This window comes from Vitis riparia, chromosome 15 (genome assembly GCF_004353265.1).
Source record: "Vitis riparia cultivar Riparia Gloire de Montpellier isolate 1030 chromosome 15, EGFV_Vit.rip_1.0, whole genome shotgun sequence".
Lineage (NCBI taxonomy): Eukaryota > Viridiplantae > Streptophyta > Magnoliopsida > Vitales > Vitaceae > Vitis > Vitis riparia.
Window position 1 is genome coordinate 5,586,273 of NC_048445.1, and position 14,287 is coordinate 5,600,559.

Below are 14,287 nucleotides of genomic sequence, written 5' to 3' on the forward strand. Positions count from 1 at the left end.
GCTGGCACAGGGTTCCTTCTTTCAAATTCCTACATTTGCTGATATTTTCAATCCCAATCCTTGGTATGTTCCAGAAGCACCCTTTGTGATGGTTACTTGCTTGACTAAAGGTTTCTACAACCTTGAAGAGTGGGGCAAAGATATGTTGTTCGTCTCTGGTGCCTACTTCCACTCGTGGTCTGTCTTCAAACTTTATCTCTTGGTGCATACATGCATTTTTTTTAATGCTTAACAAAAAAGGGGGACAACGATTTTTTTTAAGCTATTTTCTTTGTATATGGATTTTGGTTAGAAGCCATGGTGAGTAAGAATCCATGAAAATTTAAACATGCTTCTGAACAAAATGTTTGTCTCATTTTTCAATTTAGTGATCAATGATGCTTAAATATTTTTAGTAGTTTTTCTTATTCAGTCTTTGTAATGCTAGGAATCATGTCTTTATTGGTAATTGCTCATTTGACCACTTACTAATTATGTATTTTTAATTAAGGTATTTCATTTGGGTTCCTTGATATTTTAATTCACATTCCTTTTTCATCTTAAAATTTCCATTTATTTGATGACATTGGTATCATTTCTTTGTGATATTGTCTTCCCTGCTATGCACATTGATATAATATTATGATAATTTTGGGCTATTCTACACTTGATCCCTAGTGATCAGTGCTGAGATTGAACCACATTGGCAACCTGCAACACATAGGCACTTGTAGTGATTCTTAATCATGATATATCATCTGGTTTTGAGGCCTTGGTCTGTGTTTGAAATTTCAATAGAAGACTGATTACTACCAAAAAGTGCTATTTTGTAGACCTAATTATAATGGTTTTAAACACCTTTGAGTAGTAATCATATTTATTTAACCCAATTAATTCATTAAGGTCCTTAGTAATTGGTTTTAACCATTTTGTGGCAAGTTTACATGTTTATATCGGCTTATGAATCAATTCAAGCATGCCAAATGATGGAGGAGCTACTTGGACAAGTTAAAGCAAGCTTTTAGCTACACCAAAGCAAGCCAACAAAATGAGAGAAGCAAAGAGAAGCAAAGGGAAGCAAAGAGGAAAATAGAGGACAGCAATTGCAGTCTTCTTTCGCACTTTTGGAGTACTTCCCGAAGTCCATTTTCTACATGCTATATACCATTTCAAAGCTCAGGAAGTCAAGAATCCAACGCTTCAAACCGTGTACGATTTGGAGCTGAAATGAGGAAGATATGGTCTTCGGAAGGCAACTGCTCCAGGCTTGGGCGAAACTCGCACACCCCCTGAGCTGTGCGAATGGTGTGCAAAAGGTGTGCAAAACTCGCACACCCCCTAAGCTGTGTGAATGGTGTGCGAAAGGTGTACGAAACTCGCACACCCCATGCGTGGTGCGAATTTTCCCCTATTTCTGCCGACTCCACACGAGATCTTTTCTTTTAGATATTTTTGTATAAATTTCCATTCTTCTCCTTGTAATCCACCAATCATAAGATTTCTTAGATAGGAAGGTTGGAAAAACTTCTCTATTTATATTCCCTTGCATCCGTTGTAACAAAGACATTTGGGTAATAAAGGCTCGAGATGTAGAAGATAAATGATGTAATGAGGCAAAATTTGAAATAGGATGTTGAGTGCATTTTCTAGTTCCTTAATGCAATCGGCCAATACAAATCGTTCTGATCACTAGAATGAGTAATGTGATAAATTTGATTCGAGGTTTGATAACAGCGTGTATTCCCTTCGTCCTTTGAATTACATATTATATATTAATTAAAAGAAATAATTTCTTATTGTACGTATTCTATTCTTTCCATTAACAGGTTCATGAGAAACAAAAGAGATAGGGATCCTTCCGATGTTTCCCCACGAAAGAGGCCGAGGTTGACTTTCTCATCCTCCAAAAGATAAAGGGATCCTCCTGAAGAACATTCTAAATTGAAAAGGCAAAGATGTGTGTATTTCTTCTATCTTATGATATCCAGTCTTTCCCTATTGAATGTGTGTGTCCTACATACTCTGCCTCTCACACTGTCACAAATTACTTTGTTTTGTCCCCATGTCCACATATGCATACATTTGTTCATCTTGTGCTATTCAGTCTAAAATAGCCACTATCTAGAGAATTATGAAGTTATAATAAGCGTGTTTGTGTTTATAGGCGATACTACTAGCATTCTTTGATGAGATGAAGCAGTCGGTTTTAAGGTTGAAAGACCAATGCTTAAAGTCTCTACTCGTCTTGGAATTCCGATCCTCTGAAGATTGATGGTGCATTTACCTTTGGCTTAAGCCCTTATTTCTGTCCACACTCGCTGTGTCTCTGTTTCTTTGCTTTCGTTGGTGTTGTTTCCTTGTTTGGTGCTTATTAAGATTTCCCTTTTGAAAAGAGGTGAGTTGTCTCATCTAAGAGTCATCATGATAATTTTTTTGAATGATGGTTAACTGCTTGGTTGGTGAATCACTCTTCATTAAGACTGATACTACTAAGTTGGAACACGCCCTATGTGGGGAAGAGGTGGAAGGGAGCATGACTGCTTGCCCCTTTTTGTCCTTTTTGGACCATTTGGCTAGAGAGAAATACAACATTTGACAATATGAAAAATTCGGAATAATGGCTCCATTATCTTTTAAGCGTAATTTTTTGGATTGCATCGACCATTGTACAAAAGTGTCTCCTATGTCTATATTGGATTTTGTTTATTGGTTAGGAGCTAAGATGATAGGCCATTCAACTTCTACTAGGCTAGAGAGGATTAAGGTGATAAGCTATGGACCCTATTTTAAGATTTATTCATAATAAAAATAAATTGAATTGCCCATAATAAAAATAAATTTTATGAAAGGTAAGACATACTTTAATTAGCCTTGACTTGGAGTTAATCCCCTTCACCACCAGATTTTCAAAATTTAAAAATTTTGCTAGAGATGAAAAAATAAAAATTTATAGCAATAAAACAAGATCAAATTTTGATGTATGAAATGGAATGGAATGTGGGTATTTATAGGATTTTTTTTGTCAAATTAGCGGTTGGATGGTCAAATAACCGTTATAAATTAATTTTAATCGTTTGATCAAATTTTTGTTCAAATTTGGCCATTAGATAATCGTTGGAAACATTTCGTAGCCGTTGGATCAAGTCAACATTGATTTTCCACCATCGGATCACAAATTTGACCACTGGATGCCTTTACAAATACACGGGTGAAATCCGGGCCATCTGATCGTCAAAAATTCAAATTTGGCCGTCAGATCAAATTTCAAAATTTTCAAAAAAGGAGCCAAAAGAATCGCCATTTTTTTTTTTCAAAAAATCAATGATTTATCGAAAAAATCGATGATTTTTCGGCGATATTTTGAAATCCTCTTCCGGCTACTTCGTGCGTCGCTTCACTCGTGATTTTATCGTTGATTTATCTATTTGGAACTGATATATCGTCGATATTTAAGCGATTTTATCGATATTTTTTTTATATTCCTCCCGTTCGATAATCAGTGTTCAATATCGTTTCGAGGTCGTCCGATATTCGATATATCGACGAAATATCGTTGATAAAAACCGATTTTTCAATCCATGATTCAACCACATGCCTTTTGTCCATCAACACGCCTATGTTTGAATCACAAGGTACCTACTGTGATGGGAATGCATTTATCCCAACTATCAACTATCGACAGAGTAAACATTTGATAATACGAACCTATCGTTCTACTTTACACCACTTGAATACAAGAGAAAGGTTGTGGTACACTCCAAGGGGCTTATTACTCCTATTTTTATCCCCTTACATGTTATCCTACTCATGCTACGTAGTTAACATGGCTGTCATGCCCCACGACACCCCCTCTCACCCATTCGGGGCCAAAAGGAAGGGTTCTTTTGGAAAACATGTCAAAAATATCTTCTTTTAAAAATGGATATCTTTCATAATCACATCATTAGTTTTTCATATGAAATCTTCCTATTTAATTACATAGAAACTTTGAGATTTGAGAACTCTAGGGTTATATGAAATCGTTGCCCATGGATATAAGCTTTAAGCTAAACCATGTAAATCATTATACACATGCTTTGTATATTTTACGTTTTCGTTTTTCTATTTTCTTCTCCTTATTATTGTTTGCAAGGTTCAAAGTATTGTTAAATTTTGATACGAGTCAATATGCCTCAGACCTCTCTCCATTGAGTCCAATACCCAATACCATATTTAACCCAAACTTGGCTAAGATTGGTTAAATTTGGTTGGCTCGGTTGAGATTATGAGTTGATTCGGTTGAATCCTCTGAGTAATAAAAAAGGTTTCTCCTATTAAACCAAAAAATAAAAATTTTAATTTAAAAAAAATATATATATATATATATATATAACTTATCATATTTGATAATAATATTATTTATGTATAAAAAATATAATTTTTTGTAAATGTACATTTATTATTAAGTTGTATTATATATTATTTTATAATAATATTATAATAATATATCTAATTTTAAAATATATTTAATATTAAAATTATAATCCATTTGAATTTAAATATATTCAATGATATTAAATAAATAATAATATGTGTATAATTTTTTTAATATTCACATTTTTTATATTTAATAAATATATAGATTATATAAAAAAAATATCTATTAAAAAATTATAATCAAATGTAAAAATAAAATAATTAGAATTTATTTATTTAATAATAAAAAAAATCGATGAAATATTGGTAAAAGATCTAAAAATATTGATAAAATATCAATTAAAACATGGAAAAAAAAATAAAAAAATCGATAAAGTATCCTAACATATATAGGTTGATAGATATATCTTTTGAATTTCGTAAAAGATTTACGAATATTGGATATGGGATATATCGAGGATATATGAATAATATATTTAGCTATTTTAATATATTTGGATATTTTAAACATTGCTTTTGCTTCTCCCCGATTTCTTCCCATGAGAGTTGGCTTGAATTGAGATTTATTCGGTCAAAAGTAGTTTTTAAAGCTAAATATGATTTATATTTTTTATAATTGACCCAATATTTTAAAAAATATTACTTTTCCTTAGTTATATATATAAAAAAAAAAAAAAAACTAAATTTGTGAGAAATTTTCTCAATTTTATTCTAAAACAAAATTGAATATTTGAGAAAATAAACCCCACAGAAGAGATCGGTGCCTTCTCGAATATAAGGGTAGACCCTACTTCTCTTCCGAAATTACCAAAACCTGAACAAGAAGAACAAACCCTAGATCAGATGGAAACCCTAGAAACGGAAAAGAAACGCAAAGGTGTGCTATTGGTAGCGACCCCTCTACGTCTGCTGGCCAGGTTGACGGCCAGGTCCATAATTCATCGCAACTCATGGATGCCGGCACCACCGGTTTTCGAGGAGTTCAATTTTGTGGAGAACGGGTTTTCCTACCGGATACGCTTCTTCGTATGGGAATCCAAACTCTACATGGTTGGTGGGGAAAAACCTTTGGAATGAATACCATCGGAACAACTTTTTTCCCTGAAACATTGCCGCCTTGACGAATTGTTCGGAGTAGAGGGAGCTTCGCCTTATATCTACGTCTCAGACACCACTTTGCTCGACTCAATAACCGACTTCCGTAAGCTTTCGACGGCCATGCTTGGTCCGAAACCTAATCCCTTTATTGTGGCTGTTCAAGGGAAGATCTATGTGCTGTCTGAAAAGCCTTATTATTACTGTGAATATGACCTCTAGTTCCCAACATTCAAAGTTTATGATCCATTTGTCGGCGAATGGGAGGCTCTACCTGATCCTCCATTCTACAACCCACGTTGTCATATGTATGAAGAAGACTATGTTGCACATGGCCTTTCTGTCGTGGGAACCACCATTTATGTGAAGTCTGGCCGAAGTTTTCATTCTTATAATGTCAATACCAAAATATGGGATTCTTTAGGTTATTCAGCCTCTACAATACCCATCCCCCTACCATTGCTGCCTCGTTTTATTGGCAAGTTTGTCCCTGCTTACGATGACATTTTCATTGGCCTTCATCACCACAACTTGTTTGCAGCCTTGATTCCTCGTGATGGTAGTCCTCTTACCTATCAGTACTTGATTGAGGTGTTTGACGAGTATTTCTACTATAATATCGCGCCTTCATTGAGAGCAGTCGAAGAATTGGGTGAGCAGGAGATGTGCATCATCAAGACAGGATTTTTGCAGGCATCCACATTACTGCTTATATTGCCACTTTCCAGGTTGAGAAGCTGCATTCCCCCGTCCAACCCTCCGATCTACCCTTGATTAATGGCCAATGTTCCCCAGTCCCAAAGGACTGCTGGCCTGTTCCATATAGTGAGCAGCTGGTACCAATAGGACATTTTTTGTCCGTTACCTGCTTGACTAAAGGTCATTACAACCTTGATGCATGGGGCATTGATATGCCTACAATCTCTTACGCTTTTCTTCCAATCATGGTCTGTCTTGAATCTTTCTTAGTGTTTTTCTACATACTCTGCCTCTCATACATTACTCTGTATTTGTTCACTCTTTTTTGTATTTGTATTGTTCCCTATTGTATGTTTGTCACACCTCAGTTTGTTTTTGTCCCATGTATGCATATATTTGATCACTTTGTTTTTTGCCCCATGTATGCATGTATTTGTTCTGATTACTACTCAAAAAGTGTTATTTGATAGCTTGTAATTAACTCTTTTAAACACTTTTGAGTAGTAGTTATTACCTTTTAACCCAATTAACATATTAAGGACCTTTGCAATCATTTCTAATCAAATTGTGTAAGTTTTGGTGTTTTTGTTAGTAATTTGATCACCAAAGCAATCTAAGATTGAGGAGAGTTTTTTGGAATCCATGGTAAAGCAATGGAAAGCTCAGAAACATGAATAACTAAAGCTTTGAAGCTTTAAAGTCCTTTGCCATAAGCAAATCCGGAATGCAAGGAGGGGGAGCAAAGAGAAATCTGTCATGAAGCATTCTAGAGGATAGTCACTGTCAGCCACTTTTGGAGCACTTCCTGGAGTTCAATTTATGCATACTATATGTCGTTTCGAAGCTCGAGAAGTTAGCAATCCAATGCTTCAAACGATGCACGATTCAGAGTTGAAATGAAGGAGTTACAGCCATTGTAAGCCTATCACTCCAAGCTGAAGGCAAATTTCGCACGGCTGCGAAATCAGCCTTGAGCTGCGAAATGGTGTCCTTTATGCTGCGAAATTTCGTAGCCCTCTTGCACGACTGCGAAATTCTCCTGAAGCTTCCCAATATTTGCGACCGACATTTTTGAGATTTTTTGCTTTAGATATTTGATGTCTAAATCCCCAAACTCTCTTTGTAACCCACCTATCATAGGATTCCTTAGTCTTTAAGTAAGAACAAAGGGTAAATAAACCCATATTTAATGCTTGTAAGTTTCCATAAAAAAGGACGAAAGCTTGTTCGGGGAAAACTTTGTATAGTTTTTGAAGGAAGTAAAATTCTGGGCCTTTGCTCTACCTTACCTACTTGTTTTGATTGTATATATTTATTTAATCTTTCTTACTAACCAAACAAGCTCTGAGGAAGTTTCCTCAGAGAATGAGTGGCTAGGATTTTAGTTCCTTGGAGCTAAGGTTGCCGAGAAAGGTTCCAACTGCAAGAATTGGTAGTTTTGTTGTTTCAGCCATAAATGAAGAGAAAGTGTGACCCATTAATGATTTCTATGTTTTTAGTTAACTTAAAACACCTTCAATTCACCTAAGCCAACACTTGGTAAGGCAAGTGATCTCCGTCCATGGAGATGCACTAGTTTACCTCTTGCGAGCTTTTGGGAGGTGACTTGAAGGTAGGATTTTCTAGAATTGCCAACACTTGGTAAGCTTTTGGACTCCAATGAGACATCCATTAGTTATCTCTTGCGAGCTTGAGAAGGAAAGTCCAAGGTTAATGATCACCTTGAATGGCAAATGCTAGGTGAGAGGCACGAGCCATTGCAAGCTGCATCAGTGAGAGGGAATTAGTGCTGAAATCCATTTAAAGGATGCATATGTACAATACCGGTTAGAGAATTGACTATATGTTAATTCTCTAATGCGAGGAAATGAACCAAGTGACCGGAGCTCTGTTTTTGCATGAGAAGCCTCCCCTGTGAACCTAAACCTCCAAGGAATGTTTTTCTTCATAAGTAATTTCCATTACTTTCTTTTTAGTTAGTTTGAAACAAAACCTTTTTCAACCAAAGTTTGTGTTTTTTCTTAAGCTAACCTTGAAATGAAAAAGCACCAATTTAACTTTGAATTGGTATCAGTTGTGAGTTGAAAACCATTCCCAGTGAACGACCTTAGAGCCACTATGCTATATTAGCTAAAGCTATCCTAATGCATGGTGATATAGGTTATAAATTTTGTTGATTACTCTCTCAATCAAGGAACACCAGTTGGACATGAATCAGCTGAGACACCAATTAGGACACACAAATCATGTTCACTTTGTTTTTTGCCCCATGTATGCTTATATCTATTATCTTGTGATATTGTGTCTAAAACACCCGCTATCTAGAGAATTATTAAGTTACCTTCATAAGGGTCATAATTTTCTTACCCACATCATAGCGCCATATTGCCATAATAAATCATGTTTATGTTAATAGGCGTCTCTAAAGTTGCCTTTGGCAGGGATATCTCTTCCCAACATACCAAATCAATTCTATATGACCATGACATGTTTCTTTTCAAAGTTTTATATGCAAAACACCTATTTGCATGTGCATGTGTATCATATTTTAGGGATGGGGATTGGGTGTTGGGTTGATACCCGTACACGGACATAGATGTGCTTTGAATTTATAGATTTTAAAAGAAATTATAGTCATGTTCAATATGTTTGAGAATAGCTTTAACTTATATGGCTAGAATAATCAAACTATCACATCTTTTCATGGTACTATTGGAAGGATGAACTTTTAAAACTCATCAATCTTATTGCCTTAAACCAGAAGGGTAGAAAGTCTCATCTACTAGATATTTACTTATATTGCAAGGTTGCAAGTATGGAAAGCAGTCATGAACAGAATTCCACATTACAAAACTCAAGTCCAGTTTGGGCCATGCCAATTGCCAAGCATATTAACAAAAAATAGAAGACATGATTTTCTTTTCTTTTGGGAGAATTATCTTTTAGGGATAGATGGGCCCCCAAATTAACAAAAGGTCCATATAACTCTTCAAATTGAGTTGAAGGATATGAAATAGTAACGGACAAATATACCCTTTAAGAACACATATAAAATATTTTATAAAATTAAGTTAAATAATTTTTTTTCAAAAATACTAAGTTAAATAAAAGTAGTTTTCAAAAATATTAAATTAAATAATTTTTTTTCAAAAATATTAAATTAATTTTTTTTTCAAAATTATTAAATTAAATTAAAGTATTTAAAAAAATATTAAATTAAATATTTTTTAAAATATTAAATTAAATAAATTTATAATTAAAAAATATTAAATTAAATAAATTTATCTTTAAAAAATATTAAATTAAATAAAAGTATTTTAAAAAATATTAAATTACATAAAAGTATTTTAAAAAATATTAAATTACATAAAAGTATTTTTTAAAAATATTAAATTAAATCAAAAATATTAAATTAAATAAAAGTATTTTTCAAAAATATTAATTTTTTTTCTCAAAATCAATAAAGGACATTTTTGGAAATACTGAAGGATGATATCCTTCAACTCAATTTTCATACTTTCATTGGGTCTTGGGCTCAATTTGAAGAGTTACATGGATCTTTTGTTAATTTAGGGGTCCATCTACCCCCAAAACATAATTCTCCCTTTTCTTTTTAGCGACTTTCTTGGTATTTGGATTGTCATTATAAATGCATTAAGACAAGTGCTAGAATGGAAGTCTTCAGACGTGTATTCAATCAATGCACAATATTCCTTATGAGTGTAAATTGACGTAATTGAACTGGAAGAGCTTGTGGGATGAATGTACCATGGCAGTTGTGGCAGCACCGAAGATGGCTATGAGGGAGGGACCGAGACTTGGCTGATGAAGGTGGCCATGGCTTCAAACACCAACACCCCATACACGTACAGATGCTGCATGGAAATTAATAAAAAGACTATTAGAAATTTCTACTTTGGTGATCTGATTACAGAAAGAATTAAATAATTAGCTTTTGATCATCTTCTGGTCACCTGAGAACATGAATTCCATGCTTTGAACAATTCTCCTATGAAAAGCATTGGTGGGATCAAGAAGGGGAGACCGATGACGGTTGAGCAGAAGAGCATCTCCATCTATCAATGGAAATGAAGGAAGTGACACAAGGTTTCCATGAAAACTTTTTTTCACACTTTCATTCTAGCTTGAGAGAATGTTAAGGAATGCAAATCACCTGAGTGGTATCGGGGTTTAAGGTAAAGATGGCTTCTTGCAAGTTACCAAGAAAAGAGTCCATGACCAAGGCACCAGACTGTTGAGATATTAAGAATGCTTTCTTTATATCATTATTTCCTTATATCATTTAGTGTTTAGATATTAGGAAAGTTAAGATATTATGAATATTGAGATATTAGGAAAGTTGAGATATTAGGATATTAGTTGTTATTTCCTTCTATTAATCTTTCCTTGTATCATCCTTTCCCATTCTTAGAATGGTGATTACCCTCTATATATACTATGTACATGAACGAAATAAAGTATGAATGAAAAACTATCATTCATCAATTTGAAGATGGTATCAGAGCCAGGGAACTGAAATCCTGGATATTTTGCCGTAAGGCTAACAATTGTCCCTCCTTTGCGAGAGAAAAAAAAAATGAGTGAAAAAAAATACTATTGTTTTTCAATCTGAAGGTAGTTTCAATCCATAAATTATTTTGACGGAATCAAACTATGATGTTTGGTCACAACTCGTGGAGATGCATATTGCCGAACGGGAAAAACTTTCCTACATCCAAGGTAAGACAAATCTACCAAAAGAGTCAAAAGATGGATATGAAAAATGTGTGCAGGAAGTCTTAGTTGATCCAAGGTGGAAAACAAGATTGGTTAGCCGATATCCTCACCAAAGCTGCCTCAAGTCAAGTATTCTCAAAAAATTTTAGACAAGTTGGGCATGTGTGACATCTATGCACCAACTTGAGGGGGAGTGTTGAGATATTAGGAATGCTTTCTTTATATCATTATTTCCTTATATCATTTAGTGTTTAGATATTAGGAAAGTTAAGATATTATGAATATTGAGATATTAGGAAAGTTGAGATATTAGGATATTAGTTGTTATTTCCTTCTATTAATCTTTCCTTGTATCATCCTTTCCCATTCTTAGAATGGTGATTACCCTCTATATATACTATGTACATGAACGAAATAAAGTATGAATGAAAAACTATCATTCATCAATTTGAAGATGGTATCAGAGCCAGGGAACTGAAATCCTGGATATTTTGTCGTAAGGCTAACAATTGTCCCTCCTTTGCGAGAGAAAAAAAAAATGAGTGAAAAAAAATACTATTGTTTTTCAATCTGAAGGTAGTTTCAATCCATAAATTATTTTGACGGAATCAAACTATGATGTTTGGTCACAACTCGTGGAGATGCATATTGCCGAACGGGAAAAACTTTCCTACATCCAAGGTAAGACAAATCTACCAAAAGAGTCAAAAGATGGATATGAAAAATGTGTGCAGGAAGTCTTAGTTGATCCAAGGTGGAAAACAAGATTGGTTAGCCGATATCCTCACCAAAGCTGCCTCAAGTCAAGTATTCTCAAAATTTTTTAGACAAGTTGGGCATGTGTGACATCTATGCACCAACTTGAGGGGGAGTGTTGAGATATTAGGAATGCTTTCTTTATATCATTATTTCCTTATATCATTTAGTGTTTAGATATTAGGAAAGTTAAGATATTATGAATATTGAGATATTAGGAAAGTTGAGATATTAGGATATTAGTTGTTATTTCCTTCTATTAATCTTTCCTTGTATCATCCTTTCCCATTCTTAGAATGGTGATTACCCTCTATATATACTATGTACATGAACGAAATAAAGTATGAATGAAAAACTATCATTCATCAATTTGAAGACAGACACCATCAAAACACCGATCACACTGAAATTAGGGGATGTGTGAGCATCTGCTAAGGTGAAAAGGATCAAACCCACCACTAGAAGTACTATAGATACGTATTCATGAGCAGGGTATTTGCGTCTTAGGCCCAGGATGAATGCCCCCATTACCATCACAAGAAGAACCTAAAATACCAAAATGGACCTCCAAGGCATCAGAAAAAGTGGACTTTGTTTGGTTACAGAGAAAAGCTAGGATAAGTAAACATTTCTAATCTTTTTTCCCCTTGTTTAGGAATTGGGACTAAAACAGAAAACCCCAGCTCAAATGGGTGGGCATCACAGAAGCCAAAAACATCACAATCAAAATTCTGGTTTCTGTCATTTTCCTTTTGATTTCCTCAAACATAGTGGAAAACATGAAATGGGAATTTTCCATTTACCTTGGTGGATTTGAACATGAGCTGAGCAGGGTAATTAAGAAAAGCCAAAGACCCTTTGGTGAGCCCATGAGAACCCATAAGAATAGCAGAGAGCTTCACATAAGTCTTCCATGGATTCACCATTTGCTTGGTAGTGAAACCCTGGAAGTAAATCAGAACAAGGTACACAAAACCTTGAATAAATATAAAGTACCAACCATAGCTGAAATTAAAACAAAAAGTCCCAATAAAACCCAAAATTTGAAAAGCTTAAAAAATCAATCAATATCAAATGAAACAGATCACATGCAGAAGCAGCAGAACTGACCCGAATTGGAGCCTGTTGTACACATATTCCTGAAATTAAGCCAAAAAATTAAATGAAATTATTAGCTGTTGAGATCTTCACTGTCAATGGTACACTAGAACCATAGTAGCATCAAAAAAAAAAAAAAAGAAGGAAAAAGGGCAATTCAAGGGCATTAAGCTCAGAATGCTACCAAAGATTTTGAAGCATCCAAAATTTTCATTTGTTTTCAAGTAAAGATTAGAATGGAATGGACAAAAATGGGTCCCATGCAAGATCAGATAAAACCAAAAAGAATTCTTCTATGACGAAAAAAATTGGAGCAGATAAGGATTTAAGATCTTTAAGCAATGAAAATGATTTTTTTGGAAAACTTAATCTTGAGCCCTGTTTGGCTGCCAAGAAACGGAGGAAAAGAAGGGAAAATAGAAAGAACTGGAAAAACAGAATGCTGACTCCTTCCAGAATTAGTTGGCAATAAGTCGGGTTAACGTTTTTGTTTTCCAGAAACCAAACAGCAAAAAATGTAACACTTCCAAGTTTTCTTCTTTTCTTTTTTTTCTCAGAAACCAAACAGGGAGTGAAAGAAACTAGGAAATTCAGTTTCGCATTTCTCTCTGTTTCATACCCAAAAAGGAACACACAAGGAAAAAACACAACACACCCAAGTAGGCCCAAGCTTCAAAATCTCTTCAAAACCAGTTTTCTTTCGTTTTCTAGCTAACCAAACGGAGAAAATATCTCACAAATGCCATTAACAAGGTAACCAAAGAAGAACCCAGAAGAGCAAATGAGGAATTGCTGCCATTTGGGTCTGTCAGAGAGAGAGATTCCGAACAGGGACCGAGCTTGCTCCTCATTCTTCATTGTCTTCTCACTGTAACACTGAGAAAAGCTGATCAACCGTGGATCAAGAACAATGAAGATGAATCAAGTTGGGTTTGCACTACAAATTTGCATGTTGACTCCTAAGAAAACAGAGACCTTCTCTGTATATATATATATTGGGAAGTCTGAAAGGTATCGCCTGATCGGTTTGACTACGTTAACCAAAAAGAGTATAAAAAGCAGGGAAGTTATGGGAATCACACCATTTTTCCTCTTTCCTCTTTCCAAACTTCCAAAGAGGAGAAATAGAAGGAAAAAAAGTTTGAATTTTCCTGTTTCCTTTTTATTACTTTTTCAGTATTTTATGGGTAGAATATTTAATTTTTCGATTTTTTTAATATTTTATATATAAAATTTAATTTTCATACATATTACCTGATATTTAAAATAATCTAATTTGAAAAAAAATATAAGAAAAAAATTTAATTCTAGTAAAAAATACACATAAAAATTAAATATGATAAATTATTTAAAATATTAAGACTTGATCATATTTAAAAAAAAAAATTGTTTTAAAAAATTATTTCTTGTTTTTAAAAAAACAAATATTAAAAAATATTATCAAATGAGTTTATATATATTTTTATTTTTAAAAATCAGTAAAAACAATTTTAACTTATTTCCTAAC

At 34.0% G+C, this 14,287-nt stretch overlaps 1 pseudogene; it reads right to left on the reverse strand.

The window, feature by feature from the left end:
• Positions 1-9,802: 9,802 nt before the first annotated feature.
• Positions 9,803-13,736, reverse strand: LOC117931810 (annotated as a pseudogene).
• Between the last annotated feature and the right edge of the window lie 551 nt (positions 13,737-14,287).